The sequence below is a fragment of the Heterocephalus glaber genome, unplaced genomic scaffold (genome assembly GCF_053883595.1).
Source record: "Heterocephalus glaber isolate CG9 unplaced genomic scaffold, H.glaber_assembly_v1.0 deba00001606, whole genome shotgun sequence".
NCBI lineage: Eukaryota > Metazoa > Chordata > Mammalia > Rodentia > Bathyergidae > Heterocephalus > Heterocephalus glaber.
Genome location: NW_028258377.1, coordinates 23,145,972 through 23,160,791, shown reverse-complemented (window position 1 = coordinate 23,160,791; position 14,820 = coordinate 23,145,972). Strand labels below are relative to the sequence as shown.

General features: G+C 34.5%; 1 long non-coding RNA gene across 6 annotated transcripts in view; it reads left to right on the top strand.

Moving 5' to 3' along the window:
- Nucleotides 1-14,820, top strand: part of LOC110344792 (uncharacterized) — a 630,580-nt gene that overhangs the window by 21,122 nt on the left and 594,638 nt on the right. For all 6 annotated transcript variants that reach the window (XR_015444644.1, XR_015444645.1, XR_002387605.2 and 3 more), the window contains exon 2: nucleotides 5,110-5,152. This is a non-coding gene — a long non-coding RNA (uncharacterized LOC110344792). The remainder of the gene's footprint in view (nucleotides 1-5,109; nucleotides 5,153-14,820) is intronic.

Genomic DNA, 14,820 nt, shown 5'->3' with positions numbered 1-14,820 from the left:
TCACTATTAATTCCTTAGAATTGCTCATGATCGTATCTTCTGGACACTACAATGTGCTCCTAACCTATGTCCCCACCAGCTTCCTTCTTTGGTACTTCATGACTTCTGCCTCAGATTCTGCCGGCCTTTTCTTTTGTAATGCAAAGAAAATATTCCTTCCATTGCTTAAAATATTTTAGTTGTTTCCCCTAAAACTCACAAGAGGATCTGGAAAATAAAAAAAAAAGTAAAATAACTTCTCAAATCCTTAGTATAATTAACAAATCCTGTTGAAATAGCTGATCTAATTGTGATTCTCTCCCATTCTTAGCCCAACTCAAGGAATATATAATGGCTTTTCTTCAAATTCTTTCCTGTTTACAGACCTTTGTTCCTGCTGTCATCTGCCAAAAATGTCATTATTCCTCATCTTTATCCAGATAATTTCTATCTTCTCTAACTCTCAATTTAAATATCCTTTATTCAAGGAGACTTTTCTAGATTCTCAGTCCTCTAGTATACTCACAGAGCACTTATCTACTTATTTGTGGCACTTACTATTATTTGTAATCCTAGTTTTATGTGATGTTTATTTTATGCTGTCTCCTTGCATGTTGTAAGCCTTATGGATGAACCAGCCATTATTATGTTACTTTCCTTACATCAGTGTATAACAGGACATAGCTCAGTGCCTAACAGATGTTAAATATTTATTAAGTACTTGTTGAGCAAAAGGTCTTGATTTCAATTCTCTTCTCAACAGATTCCCCTAATTTCAATACCCATTTTTCACTTCTCTTTTTTTTTCTTTCCTCCTCCTTTTTCCCTTTCTGCTTTTTTTTATAACAAACATACACTTGCCAGTTAAATATGAAACTTCCTACCTACTTGTCTAAAGATCAGTTTTATTAAAAATGAGACAAATAGTTTAATTCAAATACGGACATATGTATACTAAATAGTCGATTAGTATTTTCCTTCATTTGACTATCATTTTTGAAAATTGCCTTGGATTATGTAAACCTCAATGATTTGGAAGATATTTCATGAATGAGTAAGATATATATTTCAAAATATTCAGGGATGACTTTTTAAATTATGTATTTTTTATTAGTGAGTGTTTGCAGGATTTAATGATTACATTTATCATGGGGAATTTGTACATGTATATAACACATCTTAATTCTTTTTTTTTTTTTTTTTTTTTTTTTTGGTACTGGGAATTAAACTCAGGGCCTGATACTTACCAGGCAGGTGCTGCACCACTGAGCTACATCCCCGGCCCTTGTTAATTCTTTTTTCTTCCCTTCCCTTCCCATCTCTACCTGCTCCCTCCAACTCTTGATCCCCTTCCTATTTGAAAAAGGTCTATTTTCACTTTTTGTTTAATTGTTTTTTTAAAACATTCCTTCTTCCCTTCCTTTTTTGAAATACTGATTCAATCATTAATTCAATTATTTAATTATTGAGCTCCTTGTGTGTATTATGCACTTTTATAATTTAAATCCTGGATGCCCCACTTAGTAGCTGGGTTATACTAATGAATTAATTATCCATTCCTCAATTCCCTTATCTCCTAAAATGAATAAAAATAGTAGCTAGCAAGAAACTTGTGAAATGCAAATTAGTTATTCCATGCAAAAGTGACATGCATTTAATAAACTCCATGTAAATATTACCTATTTTTTGATAAAGAATCTCTCTATATTGCACACTGGTATTATTTTAATATCATTAATCATTTTTCAGGCATTTTGTTACACAAATAAAGTTTATATTTTATATATCTTGTGCAGCACTACAGGGAAAACCAGCCTTTTGACTAAGTCTGGCCTCTGCTACCAATTGTTGTAAATAAAGTTTTATTGGAACACTGCTTACCTGTTGCTTCCGTGTCATGTCCAGCTGCTTTTGTGCTGCACAGACAAAACTGAGTTCTTGTTACAGAGATTATGTGTGATGTAGAGCAAAAAAATTTACTATTTCCTCTTCATGGAAAAAGTTTTTGACCCTTGTACTATAGATAGTCACAGGTTTTTTTCAGGAGATATCTTTGGTTGTGGAAATTCCTTTGCATTTAGGGAGATCTAGGTTAGCACTTTAACTTTTGTATTAAACTACCATCTCTTTGCATAGTTTTGACATGTGTCACTTATTATTCCTAAACATCAGTTTTCTTGATTCCAAAGTGGCTCAGCTTCCATCCCAATGTGTTCTTACAGGATTAAGTGATAAAATGTATATAAACTACCTGGAAATTTTGGTGATAAGATTTTTCTTTGTTCCTTTTGGAACGTGTAGAGTTTATTTTAAATTGCTATTATAAGCATTAATATTTATTAGAATTGTACTGCAACATGAAGCCACTTTAGATCAGAAGTTAGGGCAATCATGGCCTATAATCAGATTCAGTAGAAGGAAAATAGATTTTGATTGCAGTAATGTAAAGAAAAGATGTTGAGTTCAACTTTTTCACTTTTTATTCTAGAGCTGTTAGTATTTTACTGTCTTGGTCTTGGTTTAAACATGTCATAGATAAACTATAGGTTTAAACTCTTTGTATGCTAATGATTTTCCATTTCTAATTGTGTTTCCAAGGTGCTTCTAGAGCAAAAATCAACTGAAAATATTGTGCAAATTAAATTACTTAGCAGAGTAGTCTTGCTCTCTAAAAGGGAAATAATTCGTTGTTTTTTTAAGGTGCTTCCTTAATAATAGCTTAAAAACAATAAATCTATGAAGATTTGTTTTTTCACAGTAGTTAACCAGTCAGGAATGTTGCCTACAAAATCGCATTTAAAAAATGACCTTTTAAAGATGCCATATAAAATTAAATTTTAATGAGTGATAATAAATGGTGATACTTTTCACAGGAGGGAACACAAAGCTTGCCTGGAGCCCTTGCTACATGCCATCTACTTTAACGCTCTATTATTGTGTCTTCCCTTTCATTATTTTCAAGAGAAGATAATGGGAATGCAGCAACTTTGAAGAACCCAATGTTACCCCTAGTAAAGGCATCTTCATTGCTGGATAATTCGACAGATGTACCTCCATTGCTTTAGTGATGGTTCTTCAGCGGTATACTGCTTTTCCCCCACACAATAACAGTGAAAGATATTGAACTTTTTTTTTTATTATATGGCTGCTTGAAAAATGAATATTCACAATTAGGCTCAAAAAAGCGTTTGTACCAGATGAATATTTTACTACCATTCTGTGGCTGCCGTGGAAAGGTCTTCACACTGGTCAGATTTTTGGTGGAAAGCATTCAACAGTCAGTCACCTTGAGTCTAGAAGGAAAAAAACATAAAGAGAATGGATAAAAGACTTTCACTGAGCCTGACACCTGCAAACAGCATGACGGCTTCCTTACCAAAATGGGAATGAATGGGCACCAAAGCTACTTAGTATCATGAGACCTTTATTAACTTCTGGTCCACTCAAGCTCATTGTCTCATTTATTAAATGCAAGCAATTTGTCACAAATGGGCAATAATCATGGCAAATCTAATAATTTACTTTTTTCAGTTTAAATTTCAAAAAAATTGTGGATTCCTCCTTTTTATGATGACTCTTTCTCTACTCCTTTTGGTCTGAGGATCCTATTAGCACAGAGCTGAGCAATTCAGTTTCATCAGAAATAATTTATGCCTCCTTTTTTTAAACATAACTACTGAAAGACTGTAAAGATTAGAAATCCGTTTGAACCCTTTCATTTGATGTTTTTTGTCCTTGTACAGAGCTTCCGGTGTTAATGTAGAACAACACTTCCCTTCTGAAAGTCCAGAGCCAGAGCCCCTAAAAAGAACACTGCCCAGGACTGTAAAGGATATGAAAAAGGAACCACATCACCATGAGAGTGTGGAGGGGGAACACTTACTCCCTGCAAAGCTGTTTTCAAGACAGGCTACTTGTGTCATGTAGGGTGGAAAGGTGACTAAACTACTCCCCCTCCTTATCAAAATAAATTAGAAAACCGCAATTCCCAAGAGAGGGGTGGTGAATTCTCATAACACTAAGGTTGTGGGGGTAGAAATGACACCTCTAATGACTGAGGATTGTTAGTACCACTTTGGTAACAAGCTACTATGAATGAAAAGTCTAATTTCCTCAGAATCATGTGCTTCATATTCATGCATTTTTGTCTTAACTATAGTTGTGTAGCTTCCATTGTTACTCCCCATCAGTATATGACAGAAACAGATGTTGGTGCCAACTTCTTATCTTTCTGCTCTTTTAGTGTCTGTTTTGCCGAGTGGCTAAAGAGCTAGGTGTCTTTCCCAGCCCTAACTCTTTAGGCTGATAGCATTGAGGCCCCATGAGGGTGCTCAACTTTGAGATAAATAAAATTACAGTTAGATGAAGGGTGAGTCTCTGGGTAACAAACTGCAGTTTTTCCTTATTTCTAAGACTTCTAGGAAATTTCACTAGATATTGAAAAAATTTTCTCTGATTTATTAATTTTTAAAAGTATTCAAAATAGAGTCCACTTTCTATGCTTAAGCTCACTCTTCTTTGCATCATGCTCAGCTCTTCCTCCTTTATAGCCATGCCCCCTTTCCTTAATTTCAGAAGATAAGAATACACATTCAATGTGTGAAATCCCTAGTGTTCATTTGCACAGTTCATACTGAATTTGGCTACCCGATTGTTTCTTCTAACTTCAGATAGACATATTTAGGGATGAGATAATTAAAGAAATAAGAAAAAAATGTAAGGAGGATTGGCCCAAGTAAAAAAAGTAAAGAGAAAATTAGTTCTTGTGCTCTCTTTTCTAATATATTTAAAGAATTTTTAAACACCAACATAGATAATATGGATCCAAATGCTACATTTAACTCAAAATCTAAAGACAGATGGGTTCTAAGGAAAAAGAGAGCAGTCTAGGTTTCTTGAACAGCTGTGTCCTGATCTACTTTGGTCTACAACTGGTAAAGTAGATGGATAATGATAGCAAACCTTACAAAAATTTCCAGTAACTTGTCAAAGATGAAAGAGGAAGAAAGAAAAGAGAAAGAGAAAAGAAGAAGCTGCCATTCAGTAGCTAATTTGAATTTCATTCTAGATTAAATTATATAACTTGTAGGGACCCAAACAATAAGTGCTTCTTGCTTTCTCTTTCTTTAGAAATGAGTGAATGAAGGCAGAAGCGCCCAGAAAGAAGGTCAGGGTAAGTCACATCATATTTATTTCTTCCTTTTGAAGGATGTGGAATACATTGTGTGAAACTTGTTCAGATGATCTCAGGGGCTTGTGCCTCCGATAAATTAGACAAATTGCGTCTTTCAAGGGGGAAAATGAAATGCTTTCTTTAGCTGTGCTGCACAAAACTGCCTCACTCGTCCCTGACATTTGAAGATCTGTGTTTTCTGTGTGCCAGCCACCACAGTTTGATATTGTTTGAGTGGATCATGGCCAAAGAGGGAAGAGACACTCTGGGTGAATTCCTTTCTCATAATTGTGAGTCACCTTTCTATGCAGATGTTATTATGTTTAATCCACTATGATAAAGGTGTTACTTGATGCCACATGTTAGTATCAGCCAGGCATCTGAATGTGACCCATATTTAAGCTGAGATCCAAAACATAAAGTATAGCTGATTATAAGGTAATTCTGTTTCTACATCACTTAGTTTCTGTTTTTCTATGAAGTTTCAATGTGTTAGACTCTATTAAAAGATAAAAGACTTCTCGGAGCCAATCATGTAAGTAAAAAGACCTGTAGAGTTTTGACTGATGACTGAACTTTACAGAGTACAGTAAGACCAGGGAAAAGAAGGAAAGAAGAGAAGAAAGGAGAGTGGGAAGAAGAGGAAGGAGAGGAGGGAATCAGCAACAAAGGGAGGAAGGAGAAGGAAAGAGCATAGTTGTATTACACATTTTTTTCGTTTTATAGAATTTAAATTTGTGCAGTATGGAAGTCTATATGCTGAAATAACAAAATACCAAGAACTGGGTACCTTACATGCCACAGAAATGCATTTGTCACTGTTTTGGAAGCTGGAAAGCCCAAGTGAAATTGTCAGCAGATCCCGTGTCTGGTGCGGGCTCCCCTCTATGGAGACAGCGGCTTTCCTGTGTCTTCCCCATGCTGAGGTGTGCAGGGATGCCTCTACGGTACTACGCTCATTCAGTAGGACTCTGCTTTCCTAAATAAATTGTCTCCCCAAAGCACCACCTCTAACCCATCACACTGGGGATTAGGTCAACAAATGAATTTGAAGGAGGGAGTATAAACATTTAATCTATCACCTATAGTTTGAATTCTTATGAACGTAAAAATAGTATTTGTTTACCTTTGATTATCTGTGCCTTAGTGAATCTTACCAGGTCACCACTTAGTGGAAGACTGGAAGTTTGGGGCAAAAAAGTTTGTGTGAAATATAGGATTTTCAACCTTCCATTATCTTCAAACAACTTAGCGTTCTACATGACCTTTTGCATTTTGGGTTATTACCTAAAAAAATTGCTTCCAGAGAGAGAAGTAATACGGCAGTATGTTAATATTTTCTAAATCTAGCTGGTGGGTACATGGGTGTCTGTTATATCACTTATTCTACTTTATTTCTATTTTTGAACAATTAATCAGTTTTTCAAAAATATTTTATGAAATACCCTATATACTTATGTGTTTGAGCTGCATCACTGTTTCATGACACCAAGAAATAAGTTGAGTAAAATTAACAGTGCTTTATCTAGTGGATTATTTTCATTGTATAAGCATTTTAGTGGATGTGAGAATGGTAGGAATGCTTCATTGTTATAGTCACTGTCTAATACAGTGATGGTGCACCTTTTAGAGCTTTTAATGATACAAACAGCCAATGTGGCACATGTGCCATAGGTTTGCTCCCATTGGTGTAAATCAAACAATCTGAGAAATGCATTTGTGCTACACCTTCTCCAATTTCTGTTGAATTCTTCTCTCAAACAATAATTTTTAGGTAGGCAGATGAGCAATCAGAAAAGTTCTCTATTTCCGAGACTTTTTCCAAGTTGGGACCATATGTCTGAGGTTATCTCAGTGCTATATATTTAGACTACCAGAAGGTAGTTTGCAGGAACTACTCCAGGAAATAACTGCTTCACGTCTCAGGCCTTTGCGGAGAAGAAAGCTGAACACACAATCTAGAGAATGCTGCCCCACTGCTGACAATGCCAAGACCCCCTTGTGCTTCCTGGAATATGGACATGATATGTCAAACACCATCGTGGAATGTCAAATGGGAGCCACACCTTAGTAAGGGGGAAACTGAATATTGTGTCACTGATAAGTTGAACAAATAACTAATTTATACACTGTTTTCTTTGGTTTAATGAAAGAGTAACCTTTCACCTAATACATATGGTAGTGTTATGGGCTTCCTATATTAATCTGGCTGAAAGACCCCTTTTTTTAATCAAAGAGATTTTTTACCTGAACACTTAGATTTGGAGCTTGTCTTGCAAGAAATGAGTAATTCTAGCAACATTGAGTACATGTTTTCAGGTAGCCCAAATACTGCAAAGGCAAGGTGCACCAAATGCATCTGAAAATGGCAGGAGTTTCCAGGTTACCACAGTCCCCACCATCTTTAATGTCTTCTCCTTGCCTGAGTCCACTCACTTCACTTACCCTATCTGGGACCCTGGGATAAAGAACTGTGCACAATGTAAGACTGCCAGTTTGCTCTCTTTCAGATAAAACCTGCCCCTTGCACTCCAGTAAACATTGTTATGATTCAAAATGCAATTCCCCATTCTCTGAAATACCAGAGTTTTCAATGAGATTTCTGGAAATTCCTAATGGCATCTAGGTTTTCTCGAGGTATCGTGTCAGTTCTTTGCATGTTGAAACAGACATTCATACCAGTCACATAAGCATAGTCCTCTCCACAACAGTCTTGATAAGGTATGAGGAACTTATCTGTAAGCATTTATTTGTAATTATACTTGAAAGTTCTTCCTTATCTTTCTTGATACCCCAACCATAGAAGTTTCTTATTCTCAGTATATTCTGTCTCTCTGAACTTCTTCTTTTTTTCTTCTTTTCTTACCTGCTTTTCCCCTCTGTTAAAGAAACATATAGACACAGTTTGCCCATACAGAATACGTCTTCTGTCCTCTTGCAATGCCCCTGGCGATCTCAGAAAATCATTGTCTGTTTCCAAATATTGTCATGAGATTTAAGAAGGGTTTGACTATCTGCTGAAGGAACCCACCTATGGAGGGATCTAAGTTGGTAAAGTTGTTCAAACAGTGCATGACCACATGCTGGAAGCCACAAATGACTCCTTTTTGCCCATGCTATTTGTTGAGAGGAAAATCACAGGACAGCTGAGGGAGATGTATGTCCTAAAAGAATGTTATGTAAGACAGTTTGAAGCCTGAGATGTTAAGACATGAATGGTAGACTTAAATATTTTAGCTTGCAACATTTTGATAATGAAATTTCTTATTCTGTCTTTGAAGCAATGACTGAATTTCTTAATCCCTTATCTCTTAAAAATGTCCAGTTTTGCCAGGAGTAGAGAGAGACAGGCTCTGTATATGATGACATCCATGTGTGGCCAAGAAATTTTATATCGGCAGATTTTGGCAAGATCGTTTGTCTGATTTAGCTAAAAGCACCTGGACTCTGTCATTTTGAAGCCTAGCATGATGTGAGTCTTGCCAACTTAAACCCATTTCAATCTCCACAGTGTTCTTCTAGGAGCTAAGGTAATGAAATATGCTCCATCTGAGTCTCCCTACACAACAAAGACAATCTAGCCAGATTGTAAATTAAGTAGTACATTATAAATTATGTAGCATAAAGTGCCAAGATGAGGTATGACCATCACAAGTAATTAACCTGGAGTAAACACTAAGAATGTCTATAGTCTTAATTCAGAAGCTTTAGGAGGCAGAGAAGAGAGAATTTTTTAAACAGTATTTTTATGGTTGAAATGAATGTGATAAACCTGGCAATTTACATTTGAATATCTAATGGCATTTAAATAATAGTTTGCTAGAATCTCAACATTCTTCGGGTTTTACTCATGTTCTGATTTAAATGCTAGTATAAAATATCCAAAAAATTATATATAATAGGTGACTTTTTTATGTGCCATAACAAATTAAGGAGTGAAGATGGGGATTATACTATAAATCTACAAATCTTCTAGAAAATTGATTAACATTAACACAACCTGGGCAGTTAGAAATTTCGTCAAAGCACATGTTAATATTTTCTTTCATTTGATTTCTTTTCTTTCTTTCCACTCAATTTCCTCAATTTCCCTCAATTCCATGATTGATACTCATTCTCTTTTGAAAAAACTAATACAGCTTGATGATATATACTAATTTTTTTCTTCCTATTCTTTGATTCTAAGGTAGCTGTCTCCTATAGGGTTTTTCTTTTTCTGTGCCTAAATGATGTTTTGTTGGAATTTGGACACATGTGGTGTGCTGTTGTTTTATGCTTAGGTGGTATGAATGCATTGCTGACTTCTTAATGATAAAATTAGAAATTATTTTTAAATATTACAATGTTTGGTCATGTTTCTAGAAGGAAATTCCTTGTAATTTTTTGGCCCATTTATACTATCTTATAATGCAATATATGTAAATCGAGAGTCTGACAGCTTGTCAGATAATGTTAGAGTTTGATTAGTTTACTTGGATTCATTGTCTTACCTTGTAAATTACTATTGCAAAAATTGATAACCCTCAGGTGCTTGATTAAGAAAAATCATTATGTTGGATAAGAACTCTATGGCCAATGCATCTATCTGGTTTGATCCCATTACTTTTTTGTTTGTTTTTATTTTACAAGATATCCAGTAGACCTTCCATTGTTAAGTGTAATGAATAAATATTAATAAGCGAATATTCTAATTTGTAGGAGAATTTTGTTTTCAAGTTCTACCTCTGGAATTTATTAAAAAGAAAAGAAAAGAAATATTTGATTCCAAACCATATTTAACTGTGCTAAATGTATTTCTTTGAACTAGATTTTTCTTTTCCCTTAAACTTTTGGGATCTATGGGAAATAGTTGTCCAAAGCTTCATTATATTTCAAACTCAATTTTGAAAAATTTGGAGAGAAGAGGAAGAATTTATTGAAATTTTATCTTACAATTACTGTACTAAAACACTATCAAGAGGCATATATAATTCATATGCCAGAGCCTTGCTAATCAACTCTCTTCAGGACAGAGGACACAGACTGAAACATATTCACACCAAGCTCCTACTATGTTGGTAGTAGACTCTGTAGACTTAGTCCAACAGAGAGGCGCTTTTGCTGAATTTCTTACTTTAAGAGATTTTGTGATGCAGGGGCTCCAATGTAGTTCGAGCATATTTTTTCCTATTAATATTCCTGTTCTCTTCCAGAGAGCTACTAAGTCAACCTAGTGTAGTAGCTATGGGAAACACATTTTGATATTCTTGACCAAATTAGAATTTATTAATTAGCAGAGCGTTTTAATCCAATTATAGTTACAAAAGAAAGAACTTGAACCATTTACAACGTCTTTACATCAAAGACATTGTATATTCTGACATTAGAAAACACTTCATAATTATGACACACTAAAAAAAATGGGTTCATTGTATTTATTCCTAAGGAAAATGATGGAAAAGTGTTCTTAAATTTAACGTCCTGCCAAGGTAAAGTTACTTAGGTAGAGGAGAGTATTTAAAATTTGCAGGCATAAATCTTATCTGTAAAAATAAATTGAGGGTTATATGCTTTTATAGAAAAGTGTTATATTATTAGTTTTATGAAATATCCCTTTCAAGGAGTTACACAGCTCTCACCAATAACAAAGAACGTATCCTGAAAAAGATTACCGAGAACTTTCAATGCACTTATAAATCACAATAATAGTGGCATTAAAAAATTAAGAGGACAGTGTCTGAAAATGGCACACTCTACAGGAATGCCCTCCCCACTCAATTTATGAGAAATGAATCTCCATTAGTTATGGAAGAGATACAGGACATCAAAGAGTAACAAATATGATGCTCACTGATGCTATTGTACAATGTGAATAACAGGATTACCTGTTCAATTGTTAAATAATGTGTGGCATTTTTAAATTCAGACTAAAGTAGTATATAAGGTACCTGTTTTGCAGGTAGCTATTCTGACATCTTAGTAGTTGTCAGTTGTTCAAGGAAAATCAATGTTGAAAGATAAGACAGAAAAATAACAAAAAGTTATGCTAACAAATTAGTGTCTATTAATACTTACAAAATTCAGTCATTTTTAACTGATATTTCTTTAGATTACTAGAAAAAGTTTTTAACATACATTCAACATTTATTTCCAGTTGTTTACTTATTTATTTTTTTTGGTACCAGGGATCAAACTCCAGACCTTGCGCTTGCAAGGCAGGTGGCGGAACCACTGAGCTAAATCCCCAGCCCTATTCCCAGTTTTTAGGAGTTGTTATGAAGGACCAAATTTGTGGTTACTAAATTCAGAATGTTTGTGTGTTTTACTTTTCTTTTGTATCATACAATAAAAATAAGACATGGAAGATACTGTCATGCTTAGAAATAACAAAGAATCATATTAGAAGTTATATGGTATGATAATGCTTTCTTTGGCCATAATTTGCCAGCTGCACATTTGTCCATTGTATTTTATTGCTTTCTAATGTGATGCTTTCTAGTTTGGAACTAAGATTTCGATTGTGTAGTGTAGAAAAGTAGCATGTCTACAACCAAATTGTAAAGACATGGCAATCAAAAACATCTAATAGTTGGGATCAATAAACAATTTGATTTTTGAACTCATGAAACTGTGATCATCTTTCAGATCTCCAAAATTATAAAGGTTAGAGACAGCATGCTACTTTTCTTATGAATTGATATCAAATGCACAATATTGACAAACTGATCATTTAAAAAACATCAGAAGAAAACGTATCAAGTGCAGACAATTTAAAAAGATTTGTGAGGCTTACTGTAAAATTAATATTGTGGGTTTTTTCATCAAACTTTGCTTAAAACCAGGCTAATTTAAATTTTATTTTCAGTTTTGATAAGCTCCAAACTAAGATATATCTTAAAGCATTAGTAAAATGATACCCTAAATACAGATCCCTTTTTCCCCACTCTAAAAGAATCACTTATATATGCCATATCTTGAAGTTCAGGAGCAGAGTGACACTTCAGCAAAGAATAAGCCACTTGCAGAAGACAATGTGAGAGAAAGAGAGAAGGTAGAATGTAGAAACCGAGTTGACTTCCTCAAGAATATTCAAGTTATTATGATGAAACTTAAATAAGTATAGACCAGTATTTTCTTTAGATTTTGTTTGTTTTTTCATTCAACAAACATGAGCTGTGTGCCTAAAACCACGAAGAAGCTTAGATCAACAAGGTCCTTGGACTAGAAGGTGGTAAGAAATAGACCCATTTACCAAATAGAGTATAATTTTGTACATTTCGTGGTCTCCCTTCTCAGTACAAGCCCAGTCAAAGAAGCCAGTCACTGCTGAGTTAGACTGTGCGTGCCTGCGTGGAGTCAAGTGGAAGAAAGAATGATGCTCATAAATTAATCAGAAGTCAAAATGAATACAAATCTTTAATGTGGCTTTAAGGAACATGGTGTGGAATGTCCTCAAAATGAAAAATAATGAAGGATTTGGAGAAAAAGAAGAGCATAGATATTCTCTTATCCAACGATCTAGTCAAATATCAGGAACTGTTTCCCAATTTGGGATCAGTCTAATCGGACATAATATTTAATTTAAAACTCTGCTGGTGTCTCAACATTTTGCTCAGTTATTATGCATGGACAGGTCATATTGGTCTTTAAAACCACTTATGCTGATAAAATTTAAATTCTAAAATATATTTTTGGTGATGAGAAAAAGGTTTTAATCGGCTGTCCAAAGTCAAACTACCAAATTTAAATTAGACTTAGCATGCCTAATAAATGGGACATGTAGTACTTCCTTTTGAATTGGAGATATATGTGTATAGTCATCGGTGCAGACAATGAGAACATTATTTATTTTAAAAAGGAAAAAGATGGAGCTAAAATATGTTGAAATAATCAATGGCAGTACAATGATAGAGAGAGATTGAATACATTTGTCAGCATGCCAGTCAGAAATGAATTACAATTGTGGTAAAGAAATAAAGGTAAAAGGAATTTCTCTGGGGAAAAGAACCATGCAAAATAAAAGCATTAGTGTGACATACAGTTTACAGAAACTCTCTTTGTGGAGATTAAAGTTTATGTTTGTTGACAGTACTACAGCAACATGTCACCCAATGTAAAAACGATCATGCCATAACCACTTCTTTGCTGATGGCTTTATTTTACATGCAGTGATCTCCATTAGATAGAATTCAACATGCATTTCTATCTCCTGACATTAGCCAGAGTAGATGCCTGCATGCATGGATGCAATTATTTGAGACCCTAACAGTTTCTGTCATGAGTATTTTACGGAATGATACCACAAGAAACAGTCCCGTGGCTTGTATATTACAATGACTTCAGGAAAAAGTGAATAACAGTCAAATTACTTATGTTTAATTTTATAAATATTATTTTAAAAATCTAACTATGAGAGCTGTTACAGACTTCTTGGATGCTAAGAAGATTGAAGCCTTCTGGAGAAATTAATCATTATTTTAGTAATAGGATTTGTGGTGATAGGATACGTTTACTGAACCATTGTTACATGTGGGGCACTTCTTTTCATTCTGCAATATTTATAGTGCAGAGGTACATTGGTACTTTAGGGATTTTTTTGATACTTTAGTTTTACATATGAAGAAATGAAGTTTAGACAAAACATACAAATGAATCAATACCAACTGTAAAGCAGGTAGGAAACAGAACCCAGCTCTGAGGTTGCCTGGCCCTAATGATGTTAAGACAGGTGCAAGCCATCCTGTGAAAGGTGTCAGAAATTCAAGTCCTTGCAAGTTTAAGTCACCCCTGTAGGACTTATGGCATGTCTTACCAAAGCTTGCAGAAGTGAATAATCGAAGTCTGAAGTTTACTCATCAAAGTGATGTAGGTTTATTTGTGTGGCTTTTGGGGAGTTCATTTCCTGACTATACATATTAATGTTGGTGGGGCGTCATTGAGAAGGATAGTTCTGGCCAATCGGAGGAAGTGGTGAAAGTCTTTAATATTTAACTTGGTTTTTATATCTTTGATTTAGGTCAACTATTTTATCAGCACCCACACAGTGAAATTTCCAGTATATGTGCTCGTATTTGCAGAAATATTTACAAACCTTTGGTACTGTTGGAAAAAAATATTATGACACGATTTTAGCAGCCAATTCCTCAGAAAAAAAAGTACCTATGTATGAATGTTATAATGTGTAGGACACCAATTCCAAATGATTAAAAAATGCAGTACACCTTATTGTAAATTCTACGTGGCTAGTTGATTCTTGAAGGATCATTTTCTTGATACTTGCCAATCTCTCCTATCTGTAACCAATTTACTGGTCGCAGGTGATGTATTATTCTAGTGTCTTTGAAATGAATATTGGCTTTTATTTTATGTACATTAATGAATAAAAATAAATGTTATGTTGCAACTTCACAAATTCTTCATGGATGTGAGTAATTAACTTCTTTGGTGAATCAAATAAGTTTTTTTAGATATCAAAATAATACTTCTTTAATTTTCTTTGTACTGTTAGAAGTTTTTGTTTTATCTATGTCTGCTTTTATGTTAGAAAAGCAGAGTTGAGTATTTACTAGGAAGTCAATGGTACACACAGATTCCTCTCTGCCCTGTACAGAATATATATATAAGTCAACAAAATGATGAATTAAGCCCTGATTTGTAGCATTTGCTGATTTCCGTAGTGGAAATATTTC